Here is a 21,155-nt window from a genome sequence, read left to right on the forward strand (position 1 = left end):
ATGCTTAGAATTTAGTAAGCAAGGTTATGGTCCCTCCACGTGTCCGAAATACTCGTTTTATTTTAAAATGGGCGTTACAGTCAACTTTTAAGTAATCAACGGAAATGCGTAAAGGACTCGGATAAACAACGAACCGGTCACAGAGGGTGATACCAACACGTGACCTGGTCCTAAGAGAGTCCTAAGGCATATCTACATTGTACTAAAACGGGTCAGAACTGAAGTCAAAGCAAAAGTCAAACTTTTGCGACATTCGGCTCCGAACCGGGTCAATATAGCAAATGGCCGAATCAAACGAGTTTAGATAAGTTTATATACTTAATATCATGTTTTATGATCATCAAAACAGGTTTCATAGCATATACATTACAGATTATGCAAGATTCGCAAAAGCGGCTTTCTGTTGACTTTTTAAGCATTCGTTTGACTCGAAATTTGAACTAGTTAGAGTGGTGATCATGGGGAACCCTTTCAGAGGTTTATTACCCACATAAACACCAACACATAACTACCTTTGATTCGACATAGGACTGAGCCATTAAGGATTTATCTTGAAGTCAAACCGTAGTTACGACGGTTTGATTTCTAGCTATAATACTAAGTAAAACTAAACCACAAAGGATCTAAATGACTTACAGAAGCTTGAACACGAAATAGGATGCTAGAATAAAGCTTGGAAGCTCCAGAGATGATCAAGAGAAGTGTTTTTGGTGTGGTGAAACTTATGCACACAACATGCCTATTTATAGTGTTCAAATTGCCTTTAGATCATTACAACACACTCTATAAATGAGTATGGATGATGGGCAGGTGTCACTAGGTGCTATGGGTCGAGTAGGGGGTGCCCATGCCTCACTTATTGTCCAAATGATCGTTCACAAGTTCAAAAGGCATGCAAGTCCAAAGTTTCTGCATCTGGGCGTCTCACGCGGCCCGCATGGAAGAACCATGCATCTTGTACGCGGGCCGCCTGAAGGTTTAAATCAGACGCGTGAAAACAGAAGGCTCGCGGCCCGCCTCAACTTAACCCAAACTGTAACGCGGCCCGCGAGAGGGTTGTTTTACAAGTTTTTTAATTCTTTTGTAATCATGACGAAATCCTGGTAATTAATAACGAAATCTTTGGTATTTATTAACCTGACCTTTCGGGTTTGAAGGGGTAACTTTGCGATTTGGCCCTCGATTATTTACAACTAAGGTCCTCGTGTTGTTTACCCGTATTGTTAAGTCCTTGGTTATCATTGTTAATTATTCGGAAAGCCTTAACTTTCATTGTTGACGCTTTTAACCCTTCTCGTACGAATTTGATCATAACTTTCTCGTTTTAAAACGGAACTTCGCGGAATTTATACAGTATATTCTAGTGAGCGTATTTTACTGTTACAGAGACTCGGGTACGTCAAAGGGTCACTCAGAGGTATAATTAAACATGTTGACACAGTTAACCCCCGCAGCTTGTAATCTCTCACTTTCTTCCGCGTTTCGCTTCCGTACGATCCATGATTTATTCGTTTGAAGGTACGAGCACCATTTAGGGTTACTATACAGTATACTTACCCTTGTTTGACATTTATAACCTTCGAATTTATATACTTTCAAGGTTTGTCAACATTAGTCCTTTATTAAATATAATACGCCACGTGTAAACTCAAGACACGTGTCAATACATTATTGGACACAAAAATTCGAGGTGTTACATCCTCACCCCCTTAAAATAAATCTCGACCCGAGATTTACTCAAATAAATTGGGATATTTCTCTTTCATCGTGGATTCAACTTCCCACGTGAATTCGGGACCTCTCCTGGCATCCCATTTAACTTTAACTATTGGCACATGTTTTCTTCGGAGCTTTTTCACCTGTCGGTCTTCAATCGACAAAGGCTTCTCCACAAACTTCAAGCTCTCATCTATATGCACATCTGTGTGTGGGATCACCAATGATTCATCAGCGAAACACTTCTTTAGATTGCAGATGTGGAACACATTATGAATTCCATTGAGCTCTTCTGGTAAGTTCAATTTATAGGCAACTGACCCGACGCGTTCGATATTTTCGAAAGGTCCTATGTATCGCGGGCTCAGTTTACCCTTCTTACCGAAACGCATCACCCCTTTCCAGGGTGATACTTTTAGTAACACTTTTTCACCTACCTCGAAGTGAAAATCTTTACGCTTTGGATCAGCGTAACTTTTCTGCCTATCACGGGCAGCCTTGAGACGTTCCCGGATCTGGACAATCTTGTCCGTTGTCTCGAAAACTATCTCTGGTCCTGATAATTGGACCTCTCCCACTTCCGCCCAACAAACAGGCGATCTACACTTCCTACCGTATAATGCCTCGAAAGGCGCAGCCTTTATGCTGGTATGGTAGCTATTGTTGTAGGAGAATTCGATTAGGGGCAGGTTCTTATCCCAACTACCACCTAGATCGATAGCACATGCCCGCAGCATGTCTTCTAACGTTTGAATAGTACGCTCACTCTGACCGTCTGTCTGAGGATGGTAAGCCGTACTAAAGTTCAAACGTGTGCCCAAAGATTGTTGGAAACTCTTCCAGAAATGAGACGTGTATCTAGTATCTCGATCAGAGATAATAGACACAGGTATGCCATGTAAGGCGACAATCTTATCTACATATAGCTGGGCCAATGTATCGGAGCTATAAGTCTCCTTGATGGGTAAGAAATGAGCTGACTTAGTCAGTCGATCGACTATAACCCATATTGTGTCGTTTCCTTTGCTCGTTTTTGGTAACTTGGTGATAAAATCCATAGTTACACACTCCCATTTCCATTCAGGAAGTTCAGGCTGTTGTAGCAAGCCAGATGGCTTTTGATGTTCAGCCTTGACTTGCGCACAAGTCAAGCATTTGGCTACATAGGCGGCTACAGACTTTTTCAAGCCTATCCACCAATAATTTGCCTTTAAATCCTGATACATTTTGTCTGCTCCAGGATGGACAAAATATTTGGAACTATGGGCTTCCTGGAGGATGACATCCCGTAGTCCCCCACAGATAGGAACCCATATCCGCCCATTCAATCTCAAAAGTCCATCCTTGTGAAGAGTTAACTGCTCCTCAGTTACTCCCAGCTTCTCCTTAGGATAATTAGCTTCCAACACAGCCTCTCGCTATGCAGCTAATATCCTTTCAATCAAGTTATTCTTTACTTCCATCCTCCTCGCATTGATGCGGATGGGTTTCATCCTTTCTTTCCGGCTCAAGGCATCAGCGACTACATTCGCTTTGCCGGGATGGTACCTGATCTCACAATCATAATCATTCAAAGTTTCCATCCAACGGCGTTGCCTCATGTTTAGCTCTTTTTGGTTGAACAGATGTTGGAGGCTTTTGTGATCTGAATAGATCACAAACTTGATTCCATATAAATAATGCCTCCACAGTTTTAGTGCGAATACAACGGCACCCAGCTCCAAGTCATGGGTGGTGTAATTCTTTTCGTGCACTTTCAACTGTCTTGAAGCATAGGCAATCACCTTGCCTTTCTGCATGAGCACACACCTCATGCCAGTGTGTGACGCGTCGCAGTAGACTACGAACTCTTCAGTACCTTCCGGTAGCGTCAACACAGGAGCGTTACTCAGCCTTTGTTTCAAAATATCAAAAGGATTCTTGCTGCTTAGGGCCCTAAATAAACTTTTCCTTCTTCTTGGTTAGAGAAGTTAAGGGCGCAGCAATCCTTGAGAAATTCTCGATGAATCTTCTGTAGTATCCTGCCAATCCTAGGAAACTACGGATCTCTGTGGGCATCTTTGGCTCTTGCCAATTCATGACTGCCTCTACCTTAGCGGGATCCACCTGGATACCACGCTCGCTTACGACGTGTCCAAGAAATTGGACTTCTCTTAGCCAGAATTCACACTTGGAGAATTTGGCATAGAGTTTCTCGCGATGTAGCAATTTGAGAATACATCGTAGGTGTTTCTCATGGTCAGCTTCGTTCTTTGAATAGATGAGGATGTCGTCGATGAATACGATGACGAATTCGTCTAAATACGGCTTACAGACGCGATTCATGAGGTCCATGAACGCAGCCGGTGCATTTGTGAGCCCAAAAGGCATCACCAGGAACTCGTAGTGACCGTAGCGAGTCCTAAATGCTGTTTTGTGTACGTCATCATCTCTGACCTTCAGCTGATGGTAGCCCGACCTTAAGTCGATCTTCGAGAAATAGCTAGCCCCTTGCAATTGGTCAAACAAATCGTCGATCCTAGGCAATGGGTATCTATTCTTTATCGTGACTTTATTAAGTTCACGATAATCGATGCACAGACGCATCGATCCGTCCTTTTTCTTCACAAACAGGACAGGAGCTCCTCAGGGAGACGAACTAGGCTTGATGAAACCTTTTGCTAACAGTTCATCTAGCTGGGTCCTCAATTCCTTCATTTCTGTTGGTGCTAGTCTGTAGGGTGCTCTAGCAATGGGAGCTGCTCCAGGAATGATATCTATTCTGAATTCCACCTGCCTATTTGGTGGCAACCCAGGTAGGTCTTCGGGGAAAACTTCTGGATACTCCGAAATGACAGGAATGTCCTCTATCCTTGGTTTGGGTTCTTCAATAATCACTTGTGCCATGTAGATGACACATCCTCTTTTTAAGCACCTAGAAGCCTTGAGCATAGATACATTCTCAGGCAGTCCATACTGCGTATCCCCTCGAATGGTGAGCGATTCACCAGTCGGGGTCTTTAGCAAAATTTGTTTCTTATTGCAGACGATCTGGGCCTGGTTGTGCGACAACCAGTCAATGCCCAGAACGATGTCAAAACCAGCTAGATTAAAGGGAAGTAGAGATAGTGGAAAAGAATGGTTCTTAATGGATATCATACATCCCTCTAATATATTGGAGACGGTTTCTACAGTGCCGTCTACTAGCTCTACTTCGTATTTCACATTTAGGGTTTTGATAGGCATGTTTAGCAACTTGCAAAATTCTTGGTCTACAAAGGATTTATCAGCGCCTGAATCGAAAAGTACTCTTGCAAATATATTATTCACGAGAAAAGTACCTGTTATTACGTTGTCGTCTTGTAGGGCTTCCTTCACATCCATTTTGAAGACTCTGGCGTTATTCTTTTTGGTTTCCTCGGTCTTCTTGGCGAGCTTGGGGCAGTTGCTCCCGATGTGCCCCTTCTCACTACAGTTGTAGCAGGTCGCGTCCTTGATCTTCTTACAGTCCACAGTCTTGTGGTCTTTGGACTTGCACAGTCCACAAGTGTGCGTCTTTGACTGGGACTGTGAGTTCGGCCCAAACCTGCACTTCCCAAAGTGGAATTTCTGGCAGTTCTTGCATTTGGGCTTCTCTCCCGATTGTTGCCCATCTTTTCTCGACTCGGTCCCTCTCTTGCCATCACCGTTTCCACGGTGCTTCTTTCCCGACCTTCGCGAGGTATCATCCTCGCGCTTCCTCTTTTCGGCCTCCTTGTTCCTCTGCGATCTTAGTCGGACCGCGTCCATCGTGAGGGACAAAAAGAGGTCAGTCACCGACCTGAAGGTCGTTGGCCGAGAGGCCTTCACACTAGCCTTTATCGCGGGTTCTAACCCCCCGATAAAACGAGCAATCCTCCTTGGTTCCGGGGTGACTAGATAAGGAACCAAGCGAGACATTGTATTGAAGCTCGTCAAGTAGGCCTGGCAGTCCAGATTCGTCATCACCAATGACACAAAATCGGACTCTATTTTCTCCACCTCATGCTGAGGGCAGTAGTTTTCTCTGATGAGAGAAACGAATTCCTCCCACGTCATGCTGTAAAGCAAAACTTTTCCTGAGGCCTGAACCAGCGCCCTCCACCAAGCTAGGGCCTCGCCCTTAAATGACTGTGACACAAACTTCACTACATCCCTTTCAGCGCAGCCACTGATGTCCACAACTGTGTCCATCTCGTCCAACCATGTCATACACTCGACGGCACCCTTCTCCCCCGTAAAGTCTCGGGGTTTACAAGATACGAAGTACTTGTATGTGCAGCCCCTGGCACGGGAAGCATCAGTATACTCCCGTTCGCGACGAACACTATTTTCATTCGACGAGTGATTGTCGTCGTCTTTCTTGGGCTTGGACGAGTGTTTATCGTCGTCCTTCTTTGGTTTGGATAGTGGTTTGCTGTGGGATTTTGATTGTGTCTTGGGCTTTGATGGTGGTTTGGAAACTGTTCTGCTTCGCGATTCTGTATATTGTCGATCCAGAGCTGCTTGCACAGCGTTGTCGACAAGAGCCTTGAGTTGAGCGCCCGTTAGATTTATTTGGGAATTATCGTACTCATCTTCATTTGTATGACTACTTCCTTCATTAGGATTCGCCATAGTAGCTTGTATCTGCTGCAGAAGATAACGAAAATTCTATTTAGGAGTTTATCATTGAATTGTCTTTTATGGCAATTCATTAACCATGGTATTGAAAACCATATATGGTTAATTTGTTACTCACTTTACATTTAGGATTTGAACATACTTATCCTAATCACAATTAATATTGCTAGTGGCATAAAAGCCTAATCACAAGGACGTTATTTTAATATTAGCCGAGATTACTAGAATCAAGGTACGAAGGTTTGAACCGTAGTCCTTTTATTCCTTCTGACAGGGAGTCATAGACCACCACTGTCTTCTGTCTTATTATGACAACAATTATGGCCCGTAGGCACTACATCACTAACGGATGTTTGATAATTCGGCCCTTAGGCACTACATCTCTAATGGATGTTTAACAAGTGATCATCTTTATTAATGATTAAACCCATGATTTATTATATCGTTAATTTGGGCTTTGGGATCCTTTAAAGGATTCTTGTATAAGAATGATGTGTGCGATTTTAACGAATCACATCTGTCATGATTTGTTAACATGCTTACAGAGGTTAACAGGGAATCAGAATCTTTTAAATTAGGTCTTACCATTTTGGCCGGATCTTAAAAGACACCTGGCTAGGTTTCACTCTGAAGATTCTTTATTTAGGCAGATCGAATTAAAAGGAATGGTTTTGATTTATTTCATATATAGTAATAACAAAATGAAATTCATAATATAACATTTCATAATTTTAATACGATTACACACCGCCCTAAACGGGACTTTTTAAATAGTACTTTCCTACATAGAGGTTTAAAACAAGAGACAAGTCCACGCAGGGACTAATATAAGATAAGTGTCCATGCAAGGACTAAAAGATAAGTCCACGTAGGGACTGAAATACGATAAATGTCCTCGCAGGGACTTCTTTTAAAATAAACATTACATTAGAACATACATAAGGACTAATGGTCACGTTTCTTCTTCTTGCCCTTTAGTAGGTTTGCCAAGCCCTTGAGGAATCCTCGGTGGCTCTTACGTTCTTCCTCGAAGTCTCTTTCCACACGGCTCAAACGGTGGAGTATTTCTTCTTGTTCAGGAGGAGAGAAACGTGGTTGTGGCGCCTGTTGCGGAACTGGAGGTCTGGGAGGTGCTGGATACCCATGTGCTGAGTAGTCCGGTACTCCTATGTTCCCATGAGCTCCGTCGGGATAGCGTGCATTATACCTAGCCGACACCACATATGGGTCGCGCTCATAATTGTAGTTGTAATGTGCTTGTGATGATGGTTCGAACGGGTTGTAAGCCGTTGGACCCGTGTAAGCAGGTATGGGTTGGTCATACCCAAATGGTGGTGAATTTGGTGCAGCTGGTGCGGAGTTCGCCTCCTGTACAGGACTTGAAGGTCCTTCTTCTTGTAGTGGCGGGTAGTGGCTACTACTAGAGTGTCGAGGGGTGCTGAAGTGGAAATCCCCTCCTCCTCGTGTGGACATACGGGCATTTGTCCTCCTACGCCTTGGCGGATCAGGCATCACTGGCTGTACCGGTGGCGGAGGTGGTGGCGTAACTGCCACGAAGCGTGAATCCTCGGAGGGATCCTGTGGATGCCGCGGTTGTTGTGATGTCTGCTGAGGTGGTGTGTAGTACCACTCATGTCGGTCGAACAACGCTTGGAAACTATCTGTCACACCCCCAAAATCCTACCTGCGGAGTACTACCGCTTGGAGGCGTGACTGACCAGGATCCAGCCACCAATCATACTGAACAAGCATATAAGCAGTTATAAAAGTTTAACCAATACAGTTGGTGTTTCAAAACAAACAAGTTAAGTTGCAAGCGGAAGCATAAGTTTAAAGTTATAACATAAGTTCAAAAGTTTCAAGTTTAACATAGCACGCAGCAATCCGTGTCCCACAACGACCCTCCTCCATGCAAGCTCCAGCTGAGTACCTATGGTCCTGCAAAGCATGTAGTAACGAGTCAACAACTAGTTGAGTGAGTTCACGGTTGGGTGTTCGTTTTAGTTATTTCAAAAACAGTTTCCTTTGACTGGCATCCTGCCGTGGGGGTTACCCCATAGTTTAAAAAAAACGTGACATGTTCGTTCCCAGTTACTCCGGCATTCCAGCCGTGGGGGCTACCCCATGATAGTTATCAGGCATTTCGGCCGTGGGGGCTACCCCATGCGTACACTAGACTCGTTACCATATCGACTGCTGACTGTAGTCATGTTTATGTGCCCTGAAAACATCAATGTCTATCATCATTGACGTGCCCCAGATCCATTAGTTCACGCCCGTCCTCTGCGGCACGGTGTGAGGCTTGTCAGACCTAAATAGCGCTATCTAACTAATGACCCGCTCGCCATTGGCCCGGCGATTAGTCGATACAAAAAGGAGGGACTTCGTGATAGAGTTTTAGTCTAGTACGTTTTATCCGTCCATCCGGACGAGGAATCACATTCCTGAACCACTGACGTCCTACCCAAGGAGGACGAGGAATCCACGTTCCTTAACCCCGTTCCCAACCCAGAGAATCCCATGCTTTGTAGAGGGTGTGAACTCACCTTGGTTTGCTCGGCAGTTAATCACAGAAAGTCAATCAAGTTGCAGGTAATCAATTAGGTCCTATCACAGGTATTATTCGTATCAGATTCAAGCCAAGCAGTGCACGTATGTCCAACACGTATGGCAACACGTTTAACAGTTCACAGTATCTCAATTAACAGTAGCACATTTGGCCCACAAGTTCAGTCCAACTACTTAAGCCCAAAACACGTAATAGCAGTTAACACAGAAGCCCTTAAGTCCGGCCCATTAATTAGGCCCATAACTAAGCAAGTCCAATAAGTGGTCTCGAGTCGCAACCGGACTCGCAAGCATGGTCTCGAGTCATGCTGTTTGTGCTGATCATAAATGGTTGCGAGTCGCAACCGTGGTTTCGGCTTGTCATGCTGAGGTCTCGAGTCGCAACGGGACTCGTAACCTGTGGTCTCGGCTTGTCCTGTTATGGTTGCGAGTCGCAACCGCGTGGTCTCGAGTCATCACGCTGTGGTTGCGAGTCGCAACCGTGTGATTGCGAGTCGGTATGCTGTCATTTTCACGTTCAGTGTTGATTCAGATATGGTCAGCTTAATGGTACAATATAATCAGGCCCAAATCAGGAAATAACCAATAGGATTCCACTAACAGTTTTCCTAATCAGGCTATTAGTAAAAATGGATCAAAATCACAAGGGTTTTCACATCTTCAACTATCATTCAAAGTGTTCTTCATATATTCAAACACATTCATCAAGTTCTTCCTAACATAAACAACACTTATTCCACCAAAACTATGAACAGCCATTAAACTTTTGAGCATAACATTACAAGCTTGTCTCTATATTAAGCCGATTTCATGACATATGTAAACCGATTTCATGAATCATCAAAATCTAGTAGTTTAAACTCTATTTAACACAAGATATCATAACCCATCATGCAATGTAACCGATTTGTCACAATCATGCATATAGTTTCATCTTTTGACAACAAATAGTTATTTCATCAAACAAACTTTTTGATAAACAATCATCTCATGTAAAAAGAACAACTTAGCCATCAAACTCAAACACTAAACATAACATGAATCACCAACATTCAACAATAACATCAAGAGCACTAACCGGTTATGAAAGGGGTACCGAGAAGATGGATGGAATGTCCGATAGTTCCGGCTCTTGTTGGTTCCGATTAGAATCCGAGAGAGAGAGAGGTGGTGCTTGGTTCAAGAGTCTTAGAGAGGAAAAGTGTGAGAGTGTGGATGTGTGTTGTGATGTTCAACAAATGGTAAAAAGAACTAAGGGTGATATATATATAGTCAAGTTCCAAGTGGTGCACCCTTCATGGGTTTCGAGTGGGGGTTTACGGCCCAAATGGCCCAACCGATCACTAGGTTCTCGGCCCAAGGCCCATTCGGTCACTATTCACTCGAGACCTCATGGTCTCGAGTCGGGTTCTTTGTTCTCGGGTTGGGTTCTCGGCTCGCATATAACACATACATATACATACAATGCACACATAATAAAGCACATATCATATAAAGGTTCACGTTATCATTAAGTTTAGTCAGTCAACTAATCACATAACGTACAAGCAAGCTACATCAAGACACAACGAAAGGTTCTAGATTTCGAGTTGTCACATCATCCCCAAGTTGAAAGAAATTTCGTCCCGAAATTTGATGGCACTCACTGAGGAAGCTAGTCAAGTTGTATGGTTTTCCTGGTTTTCCTGGGGTGTCACATCCACCCCCCGTTGATCTGGAATTTCGTCCCGAAATTCCGTAGCTTCAGCCTCAGTAGCGGTTGTATTGTTCTCAAACAGTTGGGGATACTTTTGTTTCATCCGATCTTCGCGCTCCCAGGTAAACTCTGGGCCGCGACGTGAGTTCCAACGAACTCGAACAAGAGGTATTCTAGTGCTCTTGAGGACCTTAACATCCCGGTCCGTGATTTCGACTGGTTCTTCGACGAATTTCAACTGTTCGTCAATCGTGAGTTCCTTCAGAGGAACTACGTGCGTCTCATCTGACAGACACTTCTTCAGATTCGACACATGGAAAACGTTGTGAACTGCACCGAGTTCTGCTGGTAAGTTCAGTCTGTAGGCCACCTTGCCTATTTTCTCAAGGATTTCGAAAGGTCCAACGTACCGTGGGTTAAGTTTGCCGCGTTTACCAAAACGAACCACACCCTTCCAGGGTGAAACTTTGAGTAATACCCGCTCCCCAACCTGGAGCTCAAGTGGTTTCCTGCCCCTATCGGCGTAAGCCTTCTGACGGTCACGAGCGGCCGCCATGCGTTGTCGTATTTGAGCAATCCGCTCAGTAGTGTCTACCACATGTTCTGGACCAGTGATTTGACTATCCCCCACCTCTGCCCAACAGAGGGGTGACCGGCATTTACGTCTGTACAATGCCTCAAACGGAGCAGCTTTAATGCTGGTGTGGTAGCTGTTATTGTATGAAAATTCCACAAGTGGCAGATGCCTTTCCCAGCTGTTGCCAAAATCGATTACACAAGCGCGAAGCATATCTTCTAAGGTCTGAATAGTTCGCTCGGACTGCCCGTCCGTCTGTGGGTGATATGCTGTGCTCATATCAAGACGTGAGCCAAAAGACTTGTGCATTGCCTGCCACAGTTCCGAAGTAAAACGTGCATCTCGATCAGAGATGATAGAGGTGGGCACCCCGTGCCTCGAAACAACTTCCTTGAGGTATATTTCTGCTAAAGTGGAGAACTTATCCGTCTCCTTGATTGCCAAGAAATGTGCGGATTTTGTGAGTCGATCCACGATCACCCAGATAGTATCGTTTCCGCGCTGTGATCTAGGTAGGCCAGTAACAAAATCCATGGAAATTTGCTCCCATTTCCATTGTGGTATCTCTGGTTGCTGAAGTAGGCCTGAGGGTTTCTGATATTCCGTCTTGACTCGCGCACAGGTCAAACACTTGCTGACATAAGTTGCTATGTGGGCCTTCATGCTAGGCCACCAATACGTAGTTTTAATATCGTGGTACATCTTATCCGAACCAGGGTGTACCGAGTAGCGGGATTTGTGCGCTTCATCCATCACAAGTTCTCGTAAGTCGCCATAGAGTGGGACCCAAATTCGTCCTGTTACATAGTAAGCACCGTCTTCCTTCTGTTCTAAGCGTTGCCTCGACCCGCGTAGGGCTTCGGCTCTAACGTTCTCTGGTTTCAGTGCTTCTATCTGAGCAGCTCGTATTTGCGAAGGTAGTCTAGAATGGATCGTGAGTTGTAGAGCTCTTACGCGCTTAGGCGCAGTGTCCTTTCGACTGAGGGCGTCTGCCACAACATTGGCCTTGCCCGGGTGATACCTGATAGAGCATTCGTAGTCATTCAGTAATTCGACCCATCGTCGTTGCCGCATATTCAGTTCCTTCTGCTTGAATATGTGCTCTAGGCTCCTGTGGTCAGTGTAGATGGCGCACTTGGTTCCGTATAGGTAATGCCGCCATAGTTTAAGTGCGAAAACAACAGCTCCCAGCTCTAAATCATGCGTAGTGTAGTTCTTCTCGTGAACTTTGAGTTGTCGTGAGGCGTAGGCTATGACTTTATCTCGTTGCATCAATACACAACCGAGACCTTGAATTGATGCATCACAGTAAACCACAAAATCTTCTGTGCCCTCTGGCAGTGAAAGGATAGGTGCACTACAAAGTCTATCCTTTAGGTGCTGAAAAGCTAACTCTTGTGCATTTCCCCAATGATAAACAACGCCTTTCTGCGTTAGTAAGGTGAGAGGCTGCGCGATCTTAGAAAAATCCTTAATGAATCTCCTGTAGTAACCTGCCAATCCCAAGAATTGACGAATTTCCTTTGGTGTACGAGGCGCAGGCCAGTTCTTAATAGAGTCCACTTTGGATGGATCAACGTGAATCCCATCCTTGTTCACCACATGTCCTAGGAAATGGACCTCTCGAAGCCAGAAGTCGCATTTCGAGAACTTCGCGTAAAGCTGTTCCTTCCGAAGGAGTTCCAGAATAAGTCGTAGATGCTGTTCGTGCTCCTCCTGACTCTTAGAATAGATCAGGATGTCGTCGATGAAGACTATAACAAACTTGTCCAGGTACGGCTTGCACACTCGATTCATCAAATCCATAAAAACTGCCGGTGCGTTTGTCAGCCCAAACGGCATGACCAAAAACTCATAGTGCCCGTATCGAGTCCTAAAGGCCGTCTTAGAGACATCCTCTTCTCGAACTCTCAACTGGTGATATCCCGATCTCAGATCGATCTTTGAATAGTAGCTCGACCCCTGCAACTGGTCGAACAAGTCGTCAATGCGCGGTAGAGGATAACGATTCTTCACAGTCACCTTGTTAAGTTCGCGATAGTCAATACACATTCTGAAGGTACCATCCTTCTTCTTCACAAATAACACTGGAGCTCCCCAAGGCGATGAGCTAGGACGAATAAAACCTTTATCCAGGAGTTCTTGTAGTTGCGTGGAGAGTTCTTCCAACTCTGATGGAGCTAAACGATAAGGTGCACGGGCTACATGCGCTGCTCCAGGAGCTAGTTCAATCTGAAACTCGATTTGGCGATGGGGCGGAAGACCAGGTAATTCCTCAGGGAATACCTCAGGATAGTCGCGGACAACTGGAAAATCCTCTAGCTTCTTCTCCTTCTCTGTGGTATCAGTAACTAGAGCCAAAATCGCAGTGTGGCCCTTTCGTAAGCATTTCTGGGCCTTAAGAAGAGAGATGATGTTCTCAACAGCACTTCTCTTGTCGCCACAAATCATGAGAGGTTCACTACCTAAACCAGGAATACGAACGATCTTCTCGTTACAAAGAATCTCTGCTCGGTGTTGGGATAACCAATCCATTCCAATGACAACGTCGAAACTACCCAAGACAATAGGAATAAGATCAATAGAGAAGGTCTGGTTAGCGAGAATAAGCTGGCAACCCTTGACTACGTGTGAGGCCTCCAAACTCTTACCATTAGCTAGCTCTACGGTGTGCTTGTCGCTCAGGGGTGTAGGAATACGCTTAAGCATCTTACTAACTTCTAGTGACACATAGCTAGTATCGGCACCCGAATCAAATAAGACTGTAACATAAAAGTCGTCGAGAAGGAACTTACCCGTCACTACGTTGGGATCATTCCTTGCTTCACCTTGACCAATCACGAACACTCGTCCCCTAGCACCATTGTTGTTGTTGTTCCCATTGTTACCATTCCCCGGATTGTTGTTGTTGTTGTTCTGGTTCAGTTGGGGACAATCTTTCTTGAAATGGCCTTCAGCTCCACACTGAAAGCATCCTTTGCTGTTACCCTGCTGCTGTCGCTGGTTCTGCTGAGGTTGCTGACGATTCTGATTGGCGGGGTATGCGCTCCTGCAATCCTTTGCAACATGGCCAAGCTTGTTGCACCGATGACAGTTGCCCCTGGTGCATGGCCCACTGTGGTGTAGGTTGCAACGATTGCATTTGGGGTGATTCCCCTTGTACCCACCGTGACTTTGACCACCAGACGATTGCTGACTAGGGCTCTTGTGATCGTCCGTCTTTCTCTGCTGAGACTGAGATTGCACAGATGTTGAACCCTTGCTTGAAGTTCCATCCCATTTCCGTTTATCCCCACTAGAAGTACCAGAAGTAGTTGCAGCACCTATGCGCTTCGGTAACTTGTTCTGCTCCACCGCTTGGTCAGTGAGACGGTGAGCCAACTGAACAACCTGCTGGATAGTAGTCAAGTTTGCTGAAGTCACATGACTTTGGATCTCTGGCACCAAGCCCTTGAGGTAGAGTTCAATTCGCTTATACGGAGGATCCACCATAGTAGGACACAACAAGGCTAGCTCATGCGATCTCTTAGTGTATGCCTCAATCTCTGACCCCGTCATCTTGAGATTGTAGAACTCATCTTCCAGTTTGTGAATGTCGTCACGACTGCAGTATTCCTCCCTGATCATTTCCTTGAAGTTTTCCCATGGGGTGGCGTTGGCAGCAACCAACCCTAGCATTTACACTTGAGCATTCCACCACGTGAGGGCCAAACCCTCGAGAGTACCAGTAGCATACTTCACCCTGCGCGCTTCAGGGCATTCACACATTTCGAACACATACTCCAGTTTCTCAAACCAGTGTAGGAGACCTACTGCTCCTTCTGTGCCGCTAAAAGTTGTGGGTCGACAGTCCATAAAGGTCTTAAAAGTGCACACCGGTGCCTGAGCATATTGACCTAAGGTAGGTGAAAGAAAGACAGAGTTTAACACAAAGGTTGGTTCACGAGAGTAGGATCCAAATGACCCTAGAACAATTTCGGACTGCAGGATATACCTCCTGCGTTTGCAGCTGCAAGCGCTGCGGCAACTCGCTCGTTGATCAAAGCCGTCAACTGGGCTTGTGTCATGTTAACGCGTCCAGACATGGTTCTTCATAATAAGAGTAATACGTGTGAGAGAGGTTCGCGAAAGTACGATAGTAGGACAGAGTAAGCACACACGTGTTCAAACAACAGTAGTTATACTAATCAAGCATACCATGAGCAATGTACTACGTATCTAGTAAGTAGGCAATATACACACATCATATTACCTAGAATGTCGAGCCTTGCATGAGGAGCGAAGTGTCGTTGTGGACCGTTGAGCACTAAACCGGTTATAGTCTGGTTTTAACAAAAACGTTTCTCCTTTATTAAAACCTAGTTCACTATAACCAATGGCTCTGATACCAATCTGTCACACCCCCAAAATCCTACCTGCGGAGTACTACCGCTTGGAGGCGTGACTGACCAGGATCCAGCCACCAATCATACTGAACAAGCATATAAGCAGTTATAAAAGTTTAACCAATACAGTTGGTGTTTCAAAACAAACAAGTTAAGTTGCAAGCGGAAGCATAAGTTTAAAGTTATAACATAAGTTCAAAAGTTTCAAGTTTAACATAGCACGCAGCAATCCGTGTCCCACAACGACCCTCCTCCATGCAAGCTCCAGCTGAGTACCTATGGTCCTGCAAAGCATGTAGTAACGAGTCAACAACTAGTTGAGTGAGTTCACGGTTGGGTGTTCGTTTTAGTTATTTCAAAAACAGTTTCCTTTGACTGGCATCCTGCCGTGGGGGTTACCCCATAGTTTAAAAAAAAACGTGACATGTTCGTTCCCAGTTACTCCGGCATTCCAGCCGTGGGGGCTACCCCATGATAGTTATCAGGCATTTCGGCCGTGGGGGCTACCCCATGCGTACACTAGACTCGTTACCATATCGACTGCTGACTGTAGTCATGTTTATGTGCCCTGAAAACATCAATGTCTATCATCATTGACGTGCCCCAGATCCATTAGTTCACGCCCGTCCTCTGCGGCACGGTGTGAGGCTTGTCAGACCTAAATAGCGCTATCTAACTAATGACCCGCTCGCCATTGGCCCGGCGATTAGTCGATACAAAAAGGAGGGACTTCATGATAGAGTTTTAGTCTAGTACGTTTTATCCGTCCATCCGGACGAGGAATCACATTCCTGAACCACTGACGTCCTACCCAAGGAGGACGAGGAATCCACGTTCCTTAACCCCGTTCCTAACCCAGGGAATCCCATGCTTTGTAGAGGGTGTGAACTCACCTTGGTTTGCTCGGCAGTTAATCACAGAAAGTCAATCAAGTTGCAGGTAATCAATTAGGTCCTATCACAGGTATTATTCGTATCAGATTCAAGTCAAGCAGTGCACGTATGTCCAACACGTATGGCAACACGTTTAACAGTTCACAGTATCTCAATTAACAGTAGCACATTTGGCCCACAAGTTCAGTCCAACTACTTAAGCCCAAAACACGTAATAGCAGTTAACACAGAAGCCCTTAAGTCCGGCCCATTAATTAGGCCCATAACTAAGCAAGTCCAATAAGTGGTCTCGAGTCGCAACCGGACTCGCAAGCATGGTCTCGAGTCATGCTGTTTGTGCTGATCATAAATGGTTGCGAGTCGCAACCGTGGTTTCGGCTTGTCATGCTGAGGTCTCGAGTCGCAACGGGACTCGTAACCTGTGGTCTCGGCTTGTCCTGTTATGGTTGCGAGTCGCAACCGCGTGGTCTCGAGTCATCACGCTGTGGTTGCGAGTCGCAACCGTGTGATTGCGAGTCGGTATGCTGTCATTTTCACGTTCAGTGTTGATTCAGATATGGTCAGCTTAATGGTACAATATAATCAGGCCCAAATCAGGAAATAACCAATAGGATTCCACTAACAGTTTTCCTAATCAGGCTATTAGTAAAAATGGATCAAAATCACAAGGGTTTTCACATCTTCAACTATCATTCAAAGTGTTCTTCATATATTCAAACACATTCATCAAGTTCTTCCTAACATAAACAACACTTATTCCACCAAAACTATGAACAACCATTAAACTTTTGAGCATAACATTACAAGCTTGTCTCTATATTAAGCCGATTTCATGACATATGTAAACCGATTTCATGAATCATCAAAATCTAGTAGTTTAAACTCTATTTAACACAAGATATCATAACCCATCATGCAATGTAACCGATTTGTCACAATCATGCATATAGTTTCATCTTTTGACAACAAATAGTTATTTCATCAAACAAACTTTTTGATAAACAATCATCTCATGTAAAAAGAACAACTTAGCCATCAAACTCAAACACTAAACATAACATGAATCACCAACATTCAACAATAACATCAAGAGCACTAACCGGTTATGAAAGGGGTACCGAGAAGATGGATGGAATGTCCGATAGTTCCGGCTCTTGTTGGTTCCGATTAGAATCCGAGAGAGAGAGAGAGGTGGTGCTTGGTTCAAGAGTCTTAGAGAGGAAAAGTGTGAGAGTGTGGATGTGTGTTGTGATGTTCAACAAATGGTAAAAAGAACTAAGGGTGATATATATATAGTCAAGTTCCAAGTGGTGCACCCTTCATGGGTTTCGAGTGGGGGTTTACGGCCCAAATGGCCCAACCGATCACTAGGTTCTCGGCCCAAGGCCCATTCGGTCACTATTCACTCGAGACCTCATGGTCTCGAGTCGGGTTCTTTGTTCTCGGGTTGGGTTCTCGGCTCGCATATAACACATACATATACATACAATGCACACATAATAAAGCACATATCATATAAAGGTTCACGTTATCATTAAGTTTACTCAGTCAACTAATCACATAACGTACAAGCAAGCTACATCAAGACACAACGAAAGGTTCTAGATTTCGAGTTGTCACATCATCCCCAAGTTGAAAGAAATTTCGTCCCGAAATTTGATGGCACTCACTGAGGAAGCTAGTCAAGTTGTATGGTTTTCCTGGTTTTCCTGGGGTGTCACACTATCTGGTCCCTGATAGGGTGTGCCATGGAAGGATGACCCATCAGAGACTTCTATTGGATGCGTGGGCGTACCACGAGCAGGTTCTGTCGGATCAGTATCCTCGTCCATATGATCTTCGGAGAAATGATCTTGTGGCCCTAACGGAACAAAACCTGAAGGTTCCTGGATGTAGTCAGCTGGATTAAACTGACCTCTGAAGTATGGAGTAGGGTCGTCAAAATTTCGGTGCGATACCGAACGCTGTAGAGGTATGAAGGAGGTTTGCGGGTTGTTGGGATCATTCTCGGAATTTGGCCCAAATGAGTGCCGGTATGATGGCGTTGAGCTATGCGAGGTGGAATGCCTCGCAGGTTCATAAAGGTCTCTTCGCCTTTGCGGTTCTTCACTCCTTGTGGTTGAAGGAGCTCGCGTATTTGAAGGTCCGGCTTCGTGATCGTGATGAGTAACGATCTCTCCTCTGCCTCTTCTTCCCCTTCCTCTTCCTCGGAAAATCACTGGCGGCATATTTCCTGCTTTATAAAACTTTAAATACCAATAATAAAAGAAAAGGACAAAATTGGAATAACAATTCGAATTTGTCCTATGTTCTTGTCTAGACTCAAGTATGTGCAATTGTGTCACTGAGATTAAACACATTAGGATAGTGTTTAATTCACTCAATGTTGGCTCTGATACCAACCTGTCACACCCCGATTTCCACGTGTATCACCGGTGGGCCCGGTGGGGGATTACCGTGACGTCGTTGGCAACAATATAGTCAAACCACAATATATAAATGCACAGCGGAAGCATAAAGATAAATATAATTCAACCATTTACTGTAATATCAAATGTATCACAAGTAGTTGAATAGTATCCACAGGATGGATCAAAATAAATAAAAATGTAGTTCAACAGATAAGACATCAAGCTTGCGAGGCTTCTTAACGATGCTATGGAGCTAATGCCAGCCAATTACGTGTAGTACCTGCACTTAATCTTTTTGGGAAAATACGTCAGTTTACACTGGTAAATACAATCAACTGACTCATTTTGTAAAATGATTAAAAATTGGTTTGGATGCACGTGGCATAAACATGTTTGTTTAACTTGGGAGAATTATTTAAAATTATAATCTTGTGAACGAATTACATGTTCCTTCTTTGCGTTCAGTAGCCCGGATCGTGCCGGGTTAAAGATCAATAGACACACCACATTGCGTAAAACCGAGGCGGGTAAACCATCGGCTACGTCTTTTAATAGTATAGACATCATACCGGGTGTACGCCTACACCCGGGTGTCGAGGTCGTGGCCATTTCGTAAAATGATGCCAAGGATATCCGGGACATGGTCATTAACCCCCCAAAGGCTTTTAAGTAACAAGACTGTTTAAATGAGCCGATCAAACTATTCAATTAACCACCTAAACGATGGAATTATTTGATGCTCAATCAAGCGGTATTTTATATACCGTAACCCAAGCCCGTATAAGGGAAAATAAGTTAAAAGTATTTACCTTTGCAATGTATATTCCTTAATCAATTAAATCACTGATATCTTTTACTGGGGCTCCTTATTCTGGAACGAAGGTTTTAAAATAACCTATTAGAATCCTAACGGGTCTTTATATTAGCCGTAGCCTAGACCGGTTAGTTTCGAGGGATCGATACGGTTTAATCGCGTGAAAGGCGAAAACCGAGAATGGAGTGTGATTCTGACCCAACAAGTTCGAAGACTTGTTTTGTATGGGTTTAATATTCACACTCTGGATTTTGGGGTCAAAATGATATGGTTTGACCCGTATCGGCTAATTTATGTAAACTAGTTACATAAGCCGAACCGTGCGCGCGATAGGCGCAACGGGTAACCGTAAGAGTCTTACACTGTTTTCCTAAGTTAATATACTTTAAAGAGGTTGTGGTATCAGTAGGATACCTTCCATAATGCCCGTAGCGAGTTTTAGTTCGTTATACGCTCCGTAGGGGTTTTCCGGTCATTTTAAAGACTTTTAAAGGGATTTCTGAGTTCTAGAGGAAACCTGAGTTTCCTGATCAGTTTAATAAGTTTAAAATATCTTATTTATTATTTAAAATCAGTAGCAACTGGAATCGGGTCAAAAGACCTTGTAGAACTCAAGTTTTGGCCGAAAAGGGCATATTCGGTATTTACCGAACCGTAGCCATAACCGCAGGTTATGAGCAGGTTAAAATTTATTCAAAATCTTTAAAAATCCCAAAATATTATTTTACTACCGTGGGTAAAAGTTTTGGTGACGAAATCTTGGTTTAGGTAGGCGTTATGCTAATTGCGCCGTTTATTACAAAAGTTTCTTATAAATGCGCTATTTAGCATAACTCCCATTCTAGACCTCGGATTGGCGTGAAACTTTAGGGACATGCTTAGAATTTAGTAAGCAAGGTTATGGTCCCTCCACGTGTCCGAAATACTCGTTTTATTTTAAAATGGGCGTTACGGTCAACTTTTAAGTAATCAACGGAAATGCGTAAAGGACTCGGATAAACAACGAACCGGTCACAGAGGGTGATACCAACACGTGACCTGGTCCTAAGAGAGTCCTAACGCATATCTACATTGTACTAAAACGGGTCAGAACTGAAGTCAAAGCAAAAGTCAAACTTTTGCGACATTCGGCTCCGAACCGGGTCAATATAGCAAATGGCCGAATCAAACGAGTTTAGACAAGTTTATATACTTAATATCATGTTTTATGATCATCAAAACAGGTTTCATGGCATATACATTACAGATTATGCAAGATTCGCAAAAGCGGCTTTCTGTTGACTTTTTAAGCATTCGTTTGACTTGAAATTTGAACTAGTTAGAGTGGTGATCATGGGGAACCCTTTCAGAGGTTTATTACCCACATAAACACCAACACATAACTACCTTTGATTCGACATAGGACTGAGCCATTAAGGATTTATCTTGAAGTCAAACCGTAGTTACGACGGTTTGATTTCTAGCTATAATACTAA

This window comes from Helianthus annuus, chromosome 10 (genome assembly GCF_002127325.2).
Source record: "Helianthus annuus cultivar XRQ/B chromosome 10, HanXRQr2.0-SUNRISE, whole genome shotgun sequence".
Taxonomy (NCBI): Eukaryota; Viridiplantae; Streptophyta; class Magnoliopsida; order Asterales; family Asteraceae; genus Helianthus; species Helianthus annuus.